The 15,854-nt window shown below is 48.9% G+C and overlaps 1 long non-coding RNA gene across 1 annotated transcript in view; it reads left to right on the top strand.

Moving 5' to 3' along the window:
- Positions 1 to 2,860, top strand: part of LOC311428397 — a 24,864-nt gene extending 22,004 nt beyond the window's left edge. Inside the window, exon 5 of the long non-coding RNA XR_014687702.1 lies at positions 2,476 to 2,860. This is a non-coding gene — a long non-coding RNA (uncharacterized lncRNA). The remainder of the gene's footprint in view (positions 1 to 2,475) is intronic.
- Positions 2,861 to 15,854: the final 12,994 nt, after the last annotated feature.

The raw sequence follows: 15,854 nt of genomic DNA, 5'->3' as shown, positions 1-15,854 counted from the left end.
GGTTAGGGTTAGGGTTAGGGTTAGGGGTTAGGGTTAGCTTTAGGGTTAGGGGTTAGGGTTATTAGCGTTAGGGTTAGTGTTAGGGTTAGGGTTAGGGTTAGGGTTAGGGTTAGGGTTAGAGGGTTTAGGCTAGGTTTAGGGTTAGCTTTAGGGTTAGGGTTAGGGTTAGGGTTAGGGCTAGGGTTAGATCCACCATTAGGGTTAGGGTTAGGATTAGGGTTAGGGGTTAGGGTTAGGGTTAGGGTTAGGGGTTAGGGTTATTAGCGTTAGGGTTAGGGTTAGGGTTAGGTTAGGGTTAAAGTTAGGGTTAAGTTTAGGGTTAGGGTTGGGTTATGTTCAGGGTTCGGGTTAGGTTAGGGTTAGGGTTAGGGTTAGGGTTAGGGGTTAGGGTTAAAGTTAGGGTTACGGTTAGGGTTAGGGTTGGGTTATGTTCAGGGTTAGGGTTAGGTTAGGGTTAGGGTTAGGGTTTGGGTTAGGTTAGGGTTAGGGTTAGGGGTAGGGTTCGTATTCTGGTTAGGGTTAGGGATAGGTTTAGGGTTAGGGTTATATTTTAGGGTTAGGTTAGGGTTAAAGTTAGAGTTAGGTTTAGTGTTAGGGATAGGGTTAGGTTTAGTGTTAGGGTTAGTGTTATGTTAGGGTTAGGGTTAGGGTTCTGGCAGGGTTAGGGTTAGGGTTAGGGTTAGGGTTAGTTTAGGCCGATGCAGCATCCAAAGACACAGCACAACTAGGTAAGTTGCTCTCATCTGCTCCCTTACCTCTGCCGCTTACCAGCCCCCGAGGCAGATGCTTCAATCTACCCTCTTCAGACAGCTACAACACCTCTAAAAGACAAAGAGGGGATGCTTAGAGGAACAGTGAGACAGACCTACAACACAACAACTGCTACATCTGTGGTAAATAGTTTGGGTTAGGTCTGTAGGGGTTTCGAGGTTTTTTGGATGTTAGGGCTTGAGGCTTTTTTTGTAAGGGCGGTGAGGGTTCCAGTGAGTGCTGGTAAATGCAGTTCTCGAGCACTCGGCCTGTGATTGGCCATGCTGGCTGTGCGGGGAATGCTGGTAGGTGTAGTTTTCCGGCACTGGGAGACCATGTTGTGTGCCCAGAGCATGCCGGGAGATGTAGTTCTTGTACTCCAGACTTCCGGGAGGCCATGTTGCGTACCCAGAGTATACCGGGAAATGTAGTTTTCGGATTCGGGACTTCCGGGAGGCCATGTTGAATGCCCAGAGCATACCGGGAGATGTAGTTCTCGGGAACTAGGGTTAGGGTTAGGGGCTAGGGCTGGGGCTAGAGTTAGGGTTTCGGGTGAGGGTTGGGGTTGGGGGTTATTGTTAGGGTTAGTGGTTTAGGGTTAGGCTTAGAGGGTTATGGTTAGGGATAGGTTAGGGGTAGGTTTAGAGGGTTAGGGTAAGGGTTAGGGGTTAGGGGTTGGGACTGTGGTTAGGCTTAGGGTAAAGGTTAGGGTGAGGGTATTAGGGTTAGGGTTTGGGTTCAGATTAGGGTAAGGGTTAGGGCAAAGGTAAGTTTTAGGGTAAGGCTAAGGGTAAGGCTTAGGGTGAGGAGAAGGTTTAGGGAAAGGGTTAGGTTTAGGGTAAGGGTTGGGGTAAGGTTTAGGGTAAGGGTAAGAGTTAGGGTAAAGGATAGAGTAATGGTAAGTATAAGGGTAGGGTAAGGATTAGGGTAAGGGTAAGGATTAGGGTTAGGTTTAGGGTAAGAATAAGGGTAAGCTAATGGTTAGGATAATGGTTAGGGTAAAGGTTTTCATTTTTTAAAGCTGAAAAGCAGTATGCAATCTGGGACGTCACAGCCAGAGCTGCCTATGGCAAGGTGAGAAAGGAAAAGATGGAGCAGATGTTCTATTCCTATTTTTTTCTTTATACGTAAATAAAAGTTTGAGCTACTTCCAGTTGGAAGAGTTCCAATTACTTGTTTGGTCATAATGTCTTTTAATATTGAAAGCTGTAGCAAAAGCATGGGGATTTTTGCTTCTAGAAACACCTTACTTCTCTTGTCTGCACTATGTATGCTTTTGAGCTAAAACTAATTAAAAAATGAAAAGAAAAATCACACACACACAAAAAAAAAAAAAAAAAAAACACAGCTGCTGCTGCTCTCTTCCTACTTCCTTGTGCTTTGCCCCTACCCTTTCCCAGGTGATTGGGTTTAGGTGCTAGGCGAGGCCAAATGGTATGTGAGTCCCAGGCATCCCCTCAGAGAGCTTATTCTGCTTGGGCTGCTCTTTGGGGTGTTTGTTTTTCCTTCGGTCAGTTGCAGGCTTCTTCAGGTGGATGAGAGTTTATGGACTGATGCGTTTCCAAGTAGCGAGGGGTACGCACATCTTTTTGAGGTAACAGCTAGTAGGATCTGTTAGAATAAACTAATGTAGTATTGATGCCTTTATTGCATGCAGTTCTTTATCAGGTGAGTAACTGTTGCGAGTAACTGAAGTCAATGTTACTTGGTGTGTTTGCTATGCAGTGCCTGTGCGGACTACTGCACGAGACACAGCTTTCTGACATCTGGCCCAGCAACTACTAAATAAGGGGAGGGGAGAAGCTGAAGAACGACCAAAGGACAAAGCCTGGGAGGAAGACTACGAGCCTTCAGTACGAGCGGCTCCCAGAGGGACCACCGGAGACTGATAACGCCTGCACCAGTGGGAGGGTTTGGATTCTGGGAACTAATTAGAATAACCCTGCCTTTTGTAGAAGTAGTAATGAATATGTATTAGCCTAGCAGCATAAAAACCAGCCGCCTGATGTAACTTGTGTGCGTCTTGGTGGAGCAGAGACTCCTGGCGCACCCAGCGCTGCTTGCTTACCTCTATTCCTTTAATAAATCATAAACATTAATTGTAAGCCTATTTGGGACTCGGTCATTTATTACAAGTGGGACCTCCCGATGGGTGGAAGCTGTCGGGATAGCTCGGGATGCTGAGGCGTGGTGCTGCAAGGAGGTTGGTGGTCGGTGGCGCCCTGGGGCAGGCCGAATTGGGAGGGGGCAAGGCGGCGGGTGGTCAGTGGTTTCTGTGGAAAAGGCGCTTGTAAGGGGGGCTGCGCATTCAGAGGAACCTTGACAGGCTGCAGATAGGGGCAGGCAGGAACCTTTTGAAGTTCAGGAGAGGGAAATGCCAAGCCCTACCCCTAGGGAGAAACACCTCTGTTTACCAGCACTGGCTAGCTCGATACTGAATAAGCATTTCTTCATGGAAGGGGTGCTTTGGTATTAGAACAGGCTGCCCGGGGAAGTGGTAAGAGACCCGATCCTTAAAAGTATTGAAGAGACATGTGGACATAGCCCGGGAGTCCGGCCTCCGGCAGGGCGGCAGCTGGCTCTTCCGAGCCCCTGTGCTCCGGTCTTGTGCGACGCGTTTGCAAGCAGCACCGGGTGCCGGGTCCGACATCGGACGGTTCGGGGACGGCGATTCCGGGGCCGTCGGCTAGCGGGGGCCGGCTATGTCGTGTCCCGGGGATCCGACTTCAGGGGGCGTGGGGGCCGGCCGTGCAGTGAAGCGGGGGGCTGGCGTCCGCCGGCTTCCCAGAGAGCGGGCTTTCGGTGCCGTGCGGTTCGGTGGCCGGCCGTCCCGAAACCCTGGGCACCGGTCTTGTGCTAGACTCCGCGGGCTCCGGGGCCGAACTCGGCTTCTCGGGGCCGGCGGTCGCGGTGTCCAGGTGTCCCGCCTCGGGCGGCGCGGGGCCGGCTGTCCCTAGCAGCTGGGTTCCCAAGAGCTTCTGGGCTCCCAAGCGTCGCCCAAGACCGGATCCCAGAGAATCGGGACGGCCGGCCGCACCGCTGCGACTAGCACAAGCGTCTCCCGACAACGGAGCCCAGGAGCTTGCGAGGGTCAGATTCCGCGCCCCGGGATAGAGAAACGGGGAGCGCGGGTCGGCCGGCCGCAGCTTCGCACGGGACCGAACCCCCTGTCTCCGGCACGGCCAGACCCCGAGCCGGCAGACAGCAGCCTCCCGCTTCACGGCACAGTCGGCCCCCGACCCGCCCGAGTTCTGATCGCCGGGACACGGGACAGCCGGCCGCGCCGCCCGAGGCCGAACACCTGGAGCCCGGGACCGCCGTCCCTGACAAAGCCAAAGTCGGACCCGGACCCCGCTGCGGCTAGCACACGCGTCGCCCAGGACCGCAGCCTACGACCTCGGGACGGTCGCATCCCGCGCCTCCGGCAGGAGCTACCCGGGAGGGCAGGACGGCCTGCCGCAGCTCCGCAAGAGACCGAACCTGCTGGATTCCGGGACGGCCAGAGCCCGAGCCGGTGGGCAGCAGCCTCCCGCTTCACGGCTCGGCAGTGAAGCTCACGGTTCATCGTCCGGGTCACGGTTCGTCGCCCGACTTCGGACCCACGGGACAGCCGGCACCCGCGCCGCCGGAGGCCGGACACACGGGCCGTCCCCGAACCGCACGAAGTCACACACGGTCTCCGGTGCGTCCAGCACACGCATCGCAAAGACCGGAGCCCAGATTATAGGATCAGCCAGCCCCGCGCCGCCCGAGGAAGGACCGGGAACCCGGTGCGCTTGGCACATGCGTCGCCCAAGAACGGCGCCCAGGGCCGCGGGATGGTCGTGCGTCACGCAACCCGAGTTCGGACCCACGGAACACGGGACAGCCGGCACCCGTGCCTACTCTTGGGGACTTGGAAAGAGTACTGATGCTGTGCCAGCACTATGCAGCAATAGACACAACACTGGAGTGATTTCAGTGTTGTTCCAGCTACGAGTGCAGAGTACAGCACTGTGCGGGCTGCTGCAGGGAAACGGTGACTCCAGCTCAGACAGATGCAACACAACTTCCACCCCTTATTCCATAACATTTGTGTCACAATCAGGTACAGTTTAGTATATAGATGGTCTCATCACCATAGTTTTCTGTCCATTGAAGCATTTTTATGTCTGTACTTCTCTTTATTCTATAGGTCTTTTCCCAAAATGCTCATAAAAACTGTTGATGGTTTCACCATCATCTGTCAAAGTGGTCACTCAGGGCAGGCGAAGTTGGTTTTCTTGACACCAGCACCAGCTTAGCTCACATCACTGTTGCACTTGCCTGGTTCCTTGCAAAGTTGACCTTTCATTGGTTCTGCAGTGTCCTCTTACAACACATAACTTGGATGACAGATTAATTTTCTTCCACTGTTAAATCTCCTTGAGGCACACACTTGATATCCCCATCTTTCTGCATCACCCACCAGGTATACCCTGGACCTTTGGCAAAAACAATCCCACGAATGCAATCCCACAGCACTTGTCTTTCCAGGCCCAAGATAGTTTCGGGCCGTGGCATGGTTTACAGGGTATGTTTCCAGCCACCCAGTAGTTGCTTCTTCCATGGTGATTATGTACCGTTTGCCTTGGCGGGTTTGTGGAAGTGGTCCGATGTCGTCAATCTGCCAGACCTCACCAGATCGAAATCCAAGCCATCTCCCACTATTCCAGGGAGACTTTCCCCTCATGGCTCGTTTGATTGCAGCACAGGTCTCACACTGATGGGTAACCTGTGTGATGGCCTCAATGGTCAGTTCCTCTTTCGAGTCACTCAATATAGAGGACTCACAAGCTGACTATAGCCTGGCACATGCATTCTCCAAAATCCCACAAGACCTAGGAACGCTTCTGTTTCTTTTTTGCTGGTTGGCGGAGACAGAACTGTTATTTTGTTGATCTCATCTGTCGGAATGTGGCGACGTCCATCCTGCCATTTTACCCCCAACAACTGGATTTCCTGTGCAGGTCCCTTGACCTTATTCTGTTTAATGGCAAATCCAGCTTTCAGGAGAATTGGAATTATTTTCTTCCCTTTCCCAAAAACTTCTTCTGCTGTGTTACCCCATACGATGATATCATCGATATACTGCAGGTGTTCAGGAGCGTTCCCCTGTTCCAGTGTCGTCTGGATCAGTCCATGGCAGATGGCAGGGCTGTGTTTCCACCCCTGGAGCAGCCGATTCCAAGTATACTGAATGCCCCTCCAAGTGAAAGCAAATTGTGGCCTGCATACTGCTGCTAGACGGATAGAGAAAAATGCATTAGCAGTATCGATAGTAGCATTCCACTTGGCTGCCTTTGACTCTAGTTCGTACTGAAGTTCTAGCATGTCTGGCACTGCTGCACTTAGTGGTGGTGTGACTTCATTCAGGCCCCGATAGTCCACTGTTAGCCTCCACTCGCCATTGGACTTTCGTACTGGCCATATAGGACTGTTAAAAGGTGAATGAGTCTTGCTGATCACTCCTTGGCTCTCCAGATGGTGAACTAACTCATGGAGAGGAATCAGGGAGTCTCGGTTGGTGCGCTATTGCCGCCGGTGCACAGTTGTAGTCGCAATTGGCACTTGCTGTTCTTCAATCCTCAGCAATCCTACAGCAGAAGGGTCTTGTGAGAGACCAGGCAGGGTAGACAGCTGCTTAATCTTCTCTGTGCTCAAGGCAGCTATGCCAAAAGCCCACCGGTACCCTCTTGGATCCTTGAGGTACCCTTTCCTGAGGTAGTCTATGCCGACGATGCACGGAGCCTCTGGGCCAGTCACGATGGGGTGCTTTTGCCACTCATTCCCAGTTAGACTCACTTCAGCTTCCAATATGGTTAGCTCTTGGGATCCCCCCGTCACTCCGGAGATAGAGATGGGTTCTGCCCCTTGGTGGCCTGACGGCATTAGAGTACACTGTGCGCCTGTGTCCACTAAAGCTTTCTATTTTTGCGGTTCCGGTGTGCCAGGCCATCGAATCCACACAGTCCAGTAAATCCGGTTGTCCCTCTCCTCTACCTGGCTAGAGGCAGGGCCCCACTAGTCCTGGTCAGAGTATCTATCAATTATTTCTTCCAAACGTGAAGGAGAAGTCTCTTCATCAGGGTCAGGAGTATTACTGTTCCTTCTACTCCCTCTGGGGGACTGTTCAACAGAAACCGGGGCAGCAATCCTCCTAGGGGCCCTCTTTGTTGCTGCTGTATCTTTCCGTAGCTCACGTAGCCGAGCAGCTAGGGCCGAGGTCGGTTCACCGTCCCACTTCCTCCTATCTTCCCCGTGGTCACGTAAATAAAACCACAAGGTACCTCGCGGTGTGCGTCCCGGATTCTCCCTTGTTTGAGCCGGGGACTGCTGGTGCTTGAAGGCCGAAAGATTTTTCCGTCTAGGTGAGGACGAAGCTATGTGTTCATCTAACCATTGGGACAGTCTCTCCACAGCTGAAATGCAGTCCCGTACTGGGGCAGAGAGATTTTCTTCATATTTATGAAGTTGATTGGACACGTTGTCCACAGTTGCCCCCATCCCCTCGTCCCAACCCATGACTGCCAGTGTGCTGGCATGTGTTGGGGGAGCAGCCCGTACAAACTTCCGCCACCTGGACGCTGTGCATTGGACTTCATCGGGGTCTTTAGGTGCCTGGGCGTTGTTTAAATCACTATAAAGCATCTCCAGCACAGCTAATTCCCGCAGCTGCTGGAATCTTATCCATATCCATATGGACAAGTGGTAACTTATCCATAGTGGTCCATTTGTTTACTTGGGAGACAATACCCTCTTTGTGGGGATACCTTTCTTTCACAGCTGTTAGGATTCGCCTCCAGAGGCTGATAACTTGTGCCTCTCTTCCAATTACTCTGTCAATGAGCCTTTCTCTAGAAAGGGATCCCAGCTGCTTGGCTTTGTTGCCTTCTAGCTGTTGGGTATTGGCCCCACTATCCCAGCGTCGAAGCAGCCAAGTGAGGATGTGCTCACCTGGACGGCGACTGAAGGCTTTTCGTATTTCTCGCAGCTCACTCAAGGATAGAGACCGAGTAGTTTCTGATTCATCTATGATTTCAGTCTCTTCTTCGTGATGTTGCCGTGATAACGCTGCTTTAGAGCCGCTTGCCTTTTCCTCTTCTCCCTCATCCATAGGAGGAGCTCCTTCCCTTACTAAACGACCTGATCTCCGTTTCCACTGTTTTGTCTTTACTACGGGGGCGACTGATACCAAAGATGGTCGGTCCTCTGGGGTGGTCATAGTGTGTGCTGTCTCATCATCAAATTCAAGAACCTCCCTATCCCCTTGAGGGTGCTGGGCAATGTTAATTGACATCTGATAGGCGTAAGCCAGACCCCAGCAGACTGCAGCCAGCTAGTGGAGTTCTCTAGTATTGCCAGGGTCAGGGCAATATCTTTCAAACATTCTACCAACTTTCTTGGACTTTGTACTTGTTCAGGGGTGAAATTTAGAACCATTGGAGGAGAAAACCGTGATAGGTACCTGCCCAAATCCCCCCACACACCTTGCCACCCACAACTTTGTCTGGGGACAGGTCCCTGGATAATATTCTTAATAAACTGCTTTGCCTTGGGGAAGAAGACAAACACTACACCTAGTATATGAGGATAATATCTCACCAGATATATAAGATATATATCTCACCAGATATATTAAGAATATAATTCTTAATATTGTCAATAATATAATCTGCAGGAGACCAGGAGGATAACAATGCCGGGCTTGAATACCAAACCAAACTGAAGGCCAGTATGTTACAGCACAACATGTTAAAAAAACAAGCACAGACTTCAACATTTTCTCCGACCGGATGTAAAGGAAAAAAGAAAACAGAGACTGGGCTACATACAACATATCCACACAGAAAAGTATTACCAGAAAACCGAGCATTATGACAACCAATATGTTAGTTGTAAATACTTCAATCAATACTATTGTTATCTCAACCCTCGAGCGCCGCAAGCCTTTTGGAGCCCAACCCTCGTTAGGCACCAAAAAGGACTGTGGTGGTTTTACTTAGGTGGGCAGCCGAGTTCCACCACAACTGCTCTCTCACTCCCCCTCTCCTCAAAGAGGAAGGGGGAGAAAATACAACACAGAGAGCTCGAGGTTTGAGATAAGAAAGGTATAATTACAGGGAAAGGGAATGGGGAGAAAAAGAAACAAAAGAAACAATAAGTCCGCATGGAAGCACCGAGAGAGAAAAAAATTATTCTCTACTTCCCATCAGCGAGCGGTGTTCGGCCATGTCCTGGGAAGCAGGGCCTCAAACGCGTAGTGGATGTTCAGGAGGAACAGCCCCCTCCCCCACGAGAGCCCCCCCTTTTATTGCTGAGTGTGACATCGGGTGTTACAGAATATCCCTTTAGTTGGATTAGGTCAGCTGGCCCGACAACGTCCCCTCCCCATAACTTGCCCACCCCTAGCCTGCTGGCTCTTGGGAGCTTGGAAGGAGTCCTGATGCTGTGCCAGCACTACGCAGACACAACACTGGAGTGATATCAGTGCTGTTCCAGCTACGAGTGCAGAGTACAGCACTGTGCGGGCTGCTGCAGGGAAAAGGTGACTCCAGCTCAGACAGCCCCAACACACGGGGTCCGGGTCCGACCTCGGGAGGCTCGGGGACTGTGGTCCCGGGGCCCGCGTGACCGGCCTCCGTCGGCACGGGTGCCGGCTGTCCCATGTCCCGTGGGTCCGAACTCGGGCTGCGTGGGATCCGGCCATCACGCTTCCCAGGGCTCCGGTCTTTGGCGACGCATGTGCCAAGCGCACCGGGTTCCCGGTCCGACCTCGGGCGGCGCGGGGCTGGCTGATCCTATAATCTGGGCTCCGGTCTTTGCGATGCGTGTGCTGGACGCACCGGAGACCGTGTGTGACTTCGTGCGGTTCGGGGACGGCGATGCCGAGGCCCGTGTGTCCGGCCTCCGGCGGCGCGGGTGCCGGCTGTCCCGTGGGTCCGAAGTCGGGCGACGAACCGTGACCCGGACGATGAACCGTGAGCTTCACTGCCGAGCCGTGAAGCGGGAGGCTGCTGCCCACCGGCTCGGGCTCTGGCCGTCCCGGAATCCAGCAGGTTCGGTCTCTTGCGGAGCTGCGGCAGGCCGTCCTGCCCTCCCGGGTAGCTCCTGCCGGAGGCGCGGGATGCGACCGTCCCGAGGTCGTAGGCTGCGGTGCTGGGCGACGCGTGTGCTAGCCGCAGCGGGGTCCGGGTCCGACTTGGGAAGGGTAGGGGCAAAGCACAAGGAAGTAGAAAGAGAGCAGCAGCAGCTGTGGTGTATTTTTTTTTTTTGTGTGTGTGTGTGATTTTTCTTTTTATTTTTTAATCAGTTTTAGCTCAAAAGCATGCATAGTGCAGACAAGAGAACTAGGGTGTTTCTAGAAGCAAAAATCCCCATGCTTTTGCTGCAGCTTTCAATATTAAAAGACATTATGACCAAGCAAGTAATTGGAACTCTTCCAACTGGAATTAGCTCAAACTTTTATTTACGTATAAAGAAAGAACTAGGAGTAGAACATCTGCTCCATCTTTTCCTCTCTCACATTGCCATAGGCAGCTCTGCCTGTGACGTTCCAGATTTCGTACTGCGTTTCAGCTTTAACAAATGAAAACCTTTACCCTAACCCTTCTCGTTGGTCATCATGGTGGAAAAGTGTAAATTGTGGGTTTTGGAGAACATCAGGTAGGTTTATGACGACTTCTGGGGCAGATTCATGGTTTTTAGGGTTTTCTTCTGTTGTTTTTCTACTGAAGCAGTTGTTTTTTGGGGTGTTTTTGACATATTTTGGGGTCTCCGTTGGTTTTTGTTGGGTTCTTGTTGTTCATCATGGTGAAAACGTGTAAATTGTGGGTATTGGAGAACATCAGGTAGGTTTAGGGGGACTTTTGGGGTGGATCAACGGCTTTTAGGGTTTTCTTTCGGTTTTGGGGGTGATCCCGCTTTTTTTTGTGGTGTTTTTGACGTGTTTTGGGGTTTCCGTTGCGTTTCGTTGATTTCCTAATGTGTTTTAAGTTTGTTGGGAGTGGACTTTGGGATTTGGAGAACATCAGGTAGGTTTAGTGTGTTTTTGGGGTGGATCTATGGTTTTGGGGGTTTTCTTTCTTTTTTAGGGGTTATCCTGTTCTTGTTTGGGGTGTTTTCGACTTGTTTTGGGGTCTCCGTTGGGTTTTAGTTGGATTCTCGTTGGTCGTTAGGGTAAATGGGAGTGGATTGTGGGTTTTGAAGAAGATCAGGTGAGTTTAGGGTGGTTTTGCGGGGAAATTCATAGTGTTTGGTGTTTTTTCTTCTGATCCAGTTCTTTTCTGGGGTGTTTTTGAGGTGTTTTTGGGGTTTCCGTTGGGTTTCGTTGAGTTCCTAATGGGTTTTATGGTGGTTGGGAGTGGACATTTGGATTTGGAGAACATCAGGTACGTTTAGAGTGGTTTTGGGATTGGATCCGTGCTTTTTGGGGTTTTCTTTCGTTTTTGGGGGTGATCCTGTTCTTGTTTGGGGTGTTTTGGACGTGTTTTGGGTTCTCCGTTGGGTTTCGTTGTGTTTTCCGTGGTCATCATGGTGGAAAAGTGTAAATTGTGGGTTTTGGAGAACATCAGGTAGGTTTAGGGTGTTTTTTGGGGTGGATCTATGTTTTTGGGGGATTTTCTTCCAGTTTTGGGGGTGATTCCGTTCTTGTTTGGGGTGTTTTTGACGTGTTTTGTGGTCTCTGTTTTGTTTCGTTGTGTTTTCCTTGTTCATTTTGGTGGAAAAGGCTGAATAGTGGGTTTTGGAGAACATCAGGTAGGTTTAGGGTGGTTTTGGGATTTGATCCGTGCTTTTTGGGGATTTTGTTCCAGTTTTGGGGGTGATTCCGTTCTTGTTTGTGGTGTTTTTGATGTGTTTTGGGTTCTCCGTTGGGTTTCGTTGGGTTTTCCGTTGGCATCATGGTGGAAAAGGGTAAATTGTGGGTTTTGGAGAACATCAGGTAGGTTTAGGGGGACTTTTGGGGTGGATTCATGGTATTTGTTTTTTTTTTCTGTTTTTCTGGGGTGATTCCGTTCTTTTTTGGTGTGTTTTTGATGTGTTTTGGGGTCTCCGTTGGGTTTTGTTGGGTTCTTGTTGGTCATCATGTTGGAAAAGTGTAAATTGTGGGTTTTGGAGAATATCAGGTGAGTTTAAGTTTTTCTGGGTGGTGAATCTATGGTTTTGGTTGAATTCTTCTGTTTTTTTTTAGCGTTTTCTTCTGTTTTTGGGGTGGTCCCATTCTTGTTTGGGGTGTTTTTGACATATTTTGGGGTCTCCGTTGTTTTTTGTTGGGTTCTTGTTGTTCATCATGGTGGAAAAGGGTAAATTGTGGGTATTGGAGAACATCAGGTAGGTTTAGGGGGACTTTTGGGGTGGATCAACGGCTTTTAGGGTTTTCTTTCGGTTTTGGGGGTGATCCCGCTTTTTTTTGTGGTGTTTTTGACGTGTTTTGGGGTTTCCGTTGCGTTTCGTTGATTTCCTAATGTGTTTTAAGTTTGTTGGGAGTGGACTTTGGGATTTGGAGAACATCAGGTAGGTTTAGTGTGTTTTTGGGGTGGATCTATGTTTTTTGGGGTTTTCTTTCTTTTTTAGGGGTTATCCTGTTCTTGTTTGGGGTGTTTTCGACTTGTTTTGGGGTCTCCGTTGGGTTTTAGTTGGATTCTCGTTGGTCGTTAGGGTAAATGGGAGTGGATTGTGGGTTTTGAAGAAGATCAGGTGAGTTTAGGGTGGTTTTGCGGGGAAATTCATAGTGTTTGGTGTTTTTTCTTCTGATCCAGTTCTTTTTTGGGGTGTTTTTGAGGTGTTTTTGGGGTTTCCGTTGGGTTTCGTTGAGTTCCTAATGGGTTTTATGGTGGTTGGGAGTGGACATTTGGATTTGGAGAACATCAGGTACGTTTAGAGTGGTTTTGGGATTGGATCCGTGCTTTTTGGGGTTTTCTTTCGTTTTTGGGGGTGATCCTGTTCTTGTTTGGGGTGTTTTGGACGTGTTTTGGGTTCTCCGTTGGGTTTCGTTGTGTTTTCCGTGGTCATCATGGTGGAAAAGTGTAAATTGTGGGTTTTGGAGAACATCAGGTAGGTTTAGGGTGTTTTTTGGGGTGGATCTATGTTTTTGGGGGATTTTCTTCCAGTTTTGGGGGTGATTCCGTTCTTGTTTGGGGTGTTTTTGACGTGTTTTGTGGTCTCTGTTTTGTTTCGTTGTGTTTTCCTTGTTCATTTTGGTGGAAAAGGCTGAATAGTGGGTTTTGGAGAACATCAGGTAGGTTTAGGGTGGTTTTGGGATTTGATCCGTGCTTTTTGGGGATTTTGTTCCAGTTTTGGGGGTGATTCCGTTCTTGTTTGTGGTGTTTTTGATGTGTTTTGGGTTCTCCGTTGGGTTTCGTTGGGTTTTCCGTTGGCATCATGGTGGAAAAGGGTAAATTGTGGGTTTTGGAGAACATCAGGTAGGTTTAGGGGGACTTTTGGGGTGGATTCATGGTATTTGTTTTTTTTTTTTTTCTGTTTTTCTGGGTTGATCCCGTTCTTTTTTGGTGTGTTTTTGATGTGTTTTGGGGTCTCCGTTGGGTTTTGTTGGGTTCTTGTTGGTCATCATGTTGGAAAAGTGTAAATTGTGGGTTTTGGAGAATATCAGGTGAGTTTAAGTTTTTCTGGGTGGTGAATCTATGGTTTTGGTTGAATTCTTCTGTTTTTTTTTAGCGTTTTCTTCTGTTTTTGGGGTGGTCCCATTCTTGTTTGGGGTGTTTTTGACATATTTTGGGGTCTCCGTTGTTTTTTGTTGGGTTCTTGTTGTTCATCATGGTGGAAAAGGGTAAATTGTGGGTATTGGAGAACATCAGGTAGGTTTAGGGGGACTTTTGGGGTGGATCAACGGCTTTTAGGGTTTTCTTTCGGTTTTGGGGGTGATCCCGCTTTTTTTTGTGGTGTTTTTGACGTGTTTTGGGGTTTCCGTTGCGTTTCGTTGATTTCCTAATGTGTTTTAAGTTTGTTGGGAGTGGACTTTGGGATTTGGAGAACATCAGGTAGGTTTAGTGTGTTTTTGGGGTGGATCTATGTTTTTTGGGGTTTTCTTTCTTTTTTAGGGGTTATCCTGTTCTTGTTTGGGGTGTTTTCGACTTGTTTTGGGGTCTCCGTTGGGTTTTAGTTGGATTCTCGTTGGTCGTTAGGGTAAATGGGAGTGGATTGTGGGTTTTGAAGAAGATCAGGTGAGTTTAGGGTGGTTTTGCGGGGAAATTCATAGTGTTTGGTGTTTTTTCTTCTGATCCAGTTCTTTTCTGGGGTGTTTTTGAGGTGTTTTTGGGGTTTCCGTTGGGTTTCGTTGAGTTCCTAATGGGTTTTATGGTGGTTGGGAGTGGACATTTGGATTTGGAGAACATCAGGTACGTTTAGAGTGGTTTTGGGATTGGATCCGTGCTTTTTGGGGTTTTCTTTCGTTTTTGGGGGTGATCCTGTTCTTGTTTGGGGTGTTTTGGACGTGTTTTGGGTTCTCCGTTGGGTTTCGTTGTGTTTTCCGTGGTCATCATGGTGGAAAAGTGTAAATTGTGGGTTTTGGAGAACATCAGGTAGGTTTAGGGTGTTTTTTGGGGTGGATCTATGTTTTTGGGGGATTTTCTTCCAGTTTTGGGGGTGATTCCGTTCTTGTTTGGGGTGTTTTTGACGTGTTTTGTGGTCTGTGTTTTGTTTCGTTGTGTTTTCCTTGTTCATTTTGGTGGAAAAGGCTGAATAGTGGGTTTTGGAGAACATCAGGTAGGTTTAGGGTGGTTTTGGGATTTGATCCGTGCTTTTTGGGGATTTTGTTCCAGTTTTGGGGGTGATTCCGTTCTTGTTTGTGGTGTTTTTGATGTGTTTTGGGTTCTCCGTTGGGTTTCGTTGGGTTTTCCGTTGGCATCATGGTGGAAAAGGGTAAATTGTGGGTTTTGGAGAACATCAGGTAGGTTTAGGGGGACTTTTGGGGTGGATTCATGGTATTTGTTTTTTTTTTTTTTTCTGTTTTTCTGGGTTGATCCCGTTCTTTTTTGGTGTGTTTTTGATGTGTTTTGGGGTCTCCGTTGGGTTTTGTTGGGTTCTTGTTGGTCATCATGTTGGAAAAGTGTAAATTGTGGGTTTTGGAGAATATCAGGTGAGTTTAAGTTTTTCTGGGTGGTGAATCTATGGTTTTGGTTGAATTCTTCTGTTTTTTTTTAGCGTTTTCTTCTGTTTTTGGGGTGGTCCCATTCTTGTTTGGGGTGTTTTTGACATATTTTGGGGTCTCCGTTGGTTTTTGTTGGGTTCTTGTTGTTCATCATGGTGGAAAAGGGTAAATTGTGGGTATTGGAGAACATCAGGTAGGTTTAGGGGGACTTTTGGGGTGGATCAACGGCTTTTAGGGTTTTCTTTCGGTTTTGGGGGTGATCCCGCTTTTTTTTGTGGTGTTTTTGACGTGTTTTGGGGTTTCCGTTGCGTTTCGTTGATTTCCTAATGTGTTTTAAGTTTGTTGGGAGTGGACTTTGGGATTTGGAGAACATCAGGTAGGTTTAGTGTGTTTTTGGGGTGGATCTATGTTTTTTGGGGTTTTCTTTCTTTTTTAGGGGTTATCCTGTTCTTGTTTGGGGTGTTTTCGACTTGTTTTGGGGTCTCCGTTGGGTTTTAGTTGGATTCTCGTTGGTCGTTAGGGTAAATGGGAGTGGATTGTGGGTTTTGAAGAAGATCAGGTGAGTTTAGGGTGGTTTTGCGGGGAAATTCATAGTGTTTGGTGTTTTTTCTTCTGATCCAGTTCTTTTCTGGGGTGTTTTTGAGGTGTTTTTGGGGTTTCCGTTGGGTTTCGTTGAGTTCCTAATGGGTTTTATGGTGGTTGGGAGTGGACATTTGGATTTGGAGAACATCAGGTACGTTTAGAGTGGTTTTGGGATTGGATCCGTGCTTTTTGGGGTTTTCTTTCGTTTTTGGGGGTGATCCTGTTCTTGTTTGGGGTGTTTTGGACGTGTTTTGGGTTCTCCGTTGGGTTTCGTTGTGTTTTCCGTGGTCATCATGGTGGAAAAGTGTAAATTGTGGGTTTTGGAGAACATCAGGTAGGTTTAGGGTGTTTTTTGGGGTGGATCTATGTTTTTGGGGGATTTTCTTCCAGTTTTGGG

Source organism: Aythya ferina (genome assembly GCF_964211825.1).
Source record: "Aythya ferina genome assembly, contig: HAP1_SCAFFOLD_70, whole genome shotgun sequence".
Taxonomy (NCBI): Eukaryota; Metazoa; Chordata; class Aves; order Anseriformes; family Anatidae; genus Aythya; species Aythya ferina.
The sequence above is the reverse complement of the archived record's forward strand: the minus strand, read 5'-3'. Positions and strand labels throughout refer to the sequence as shown.